Source organism: Durio zibethinus, unplaced genomic scaffold, assembly GCF_047325235.1.
Source record: "Durio zibethinus cultivar Kanyao isolate XHJ-2024 unplaced genomic scaffold, ASM4732523v1 HiC_scaffold_40, whole genome shotgun sequence".
NCBI lineage: Eukaryota > Viridiplantae > Streptophyta > Magnoliopsida > Malvales > Malvaceae > Durio > Durio zibethinus.
The window spans coordinates 15,001-17,356 of record NW_028322663.1 but is presented as its reverse complement, the minus strand read 5'-3'; positions in this window follow the sequence as shown (position 1 = coordinate 17,356).

Sequence of the window (2,356 nt, the reverse complement as noted above, 5' to 3'; positions counted from 1 at the left end):
CGTGCTGGCGGGTATCAGTGCGCAAAGCCTATCAAACGAGCTCCAAACGCCCGCCCATCTTGCAGGACAACTCATGAGACCAAGGCCTGGCATTTGGGCTGCCCGCACCACATCCAGAAGGGCCCGAGGTGCTGGATACGCAAGGGAAGCTTCTGGAACCAGGCAGGATCAGCATCAGCATCCTGGCAGATTTGGTTGACCCTGAAAATCAGGAACCAGCATCTTGATTAAATGTAATCCCATGATTGTAGCCTTTATTTTAGGGATTTGCCATTAAGTTGTAGCTGGAGCCTCAACTATAAATAGAGGGCTGCTCCACCCTCATTTGTACACCATCAAACACTTCTGTTTCAGTGAATACAAGAGCATTTCCAGAATTCTGTTTTTCCTGTCCTGTTTCTCTTTAACTTGCGTAATCAGCCCTTCCCTTTGTTCTAGTGCCCGCACGCTTGTGTTTTAGGCTGACTTAGGCATCAAGGACGAGATTCCAAGCCTAAGGCCGCACGGATTCTGAGTCTAAGGTCGGAGCCCGTGACACGGGCGCTTGCCTCGACCACCATCGGCACACGCTGGGCACTGCCATCGGCACACGCTGGGCCCTGGTGCGGGCGCTTGCCTCGATCACCATCGGCACACGCTGGGCCCTGGTACGGGCGCTTGCCTCGACCACCATCGGCACACGCTCGGCCCTGGTGCGGTCGGTTGCCTCGAGCACCATCGGCACACGCTGGGCCCTGGTGCGGGCGCTTGCCTCGACCACCATCGGCACACGCTGGGCCCTGGTGCGGGCGCTTGCCTCGACCACCATCGGCACACGCTGGGCCCTGGTGCGGCAGGTTGCCTCGAGCACCATCGGCACACGCTGGGCCCTGGTGCGGTCGGTTGCCTCGACCACCATCGGCACACGCTGGGCCCTGGTGCGGGCGCTTGCCTCGACCACCATCGGCACACGCTCCGCCCTGGTGCGGCAGGTTGCCTCGAGCACCATCGGCACACGCTGGGCCCTGGTGCGGGCGGTTGCCTCGACCACCATCGGCACACGCTGGGCCCTGGTGCGGCAGCTTGCCTCGAGCACCATCGGCACACGCTCGGCCCTGGTGCGGTCGGTTGCCTCGACCACCATCGGCACACGCTGGGCCCTGGTGCGGCAGGTTGCCTCGACCACCATCGGCAGCCTCGACCACCATCGGCACACGCTGGGCCCTGGTGCGGGCGGTTGCCTCGACCACCATCGGCACACGCTCCGCCCTGGTGCGGTCGGTTGCCTCGAGCACCATCGGCACACGCTGGGCCCTGGTGCGGCAGGTTGCCTCGACCACCATCGGCACACGCTGGGCCCCGGTGCGGGCGGTTGCCTCGACCACCATCGGCACACGCTGGGCCCCGGTGCGGGCGGTTGCCTCGACCACCATCGGCACACGCTGGGCCCCGGTGCGGGCGCTTGCCTCGACCACCATCGGCACACGCTGGGCCCTGGTGCGGCAGGTTGCCTCGACCACCATCGGCACACGCTGGGCCCTGGTGCGGGCGCTTGCCTCGAGCACCATCGGCACACGCTCGGCCCTGGTGCGGTCGGTTGCCTCGAGCACCATCGGCACACGCTGGGCCCTGGTGCGGGCGCTTGCCTCGACCACCATCGGCACACGCTCGGCCCTGGTGCGGTCGGTTGCCTCGAGCACCATCGGCACACGCTGGGCCCTGGTGCGGCAGGTTGCCTCGACCACCATCGGCACACGCTGGGCCCTGGTGCGGGCGGTTGCCTCGACCACCATCGGCACACGCTGGGCCCTGGTGCGGGCGCTTGCCTCGAGCACCATCCGCACACGCTGGGCCCTGGTGCGGCAGGTTGCCTCGAGCACCATCGGCACACGCTGGGCCCTGGTGCGGGAGCTTGCCTCGAGCGCCATCGGCACACGCTGGGCCCTGGTGCGGCAGGTTGCCTCGAGCACCATCGGCACACGCTGGGCCCTGGTGCGGTCGGTTGCCTCGAGCGCCATCGGCACACGCTGGGCGCTGGTGCGGGCGCTTGCCTCGACCAGCATCGGCACACGCTGGGCCCTGGTGCGGCAGGTTGCCTCGATCACCATCGGCACACGCTGGGCCCTGGTGCGACAGGTTGCCTCGAGCACCATTGGCACACTATCGGCCCTGGTGCGGGCGGTTGCCTCGACCACCGTCGGCACACGCTGGGCCCTGGTGCGGGCGCTTGCCTCGAGCACCATCGGCACACGCTGGGCCCTGGTGCGGGCGGTTGCCTCGAGCACCATCGGCACACGCTGGGCCCTGGTGGGTTTAGGCACATCTTCAAATTTCTGCCGTGCCAATGCCATTTTTATGGCTTGTAAATTCATACAAT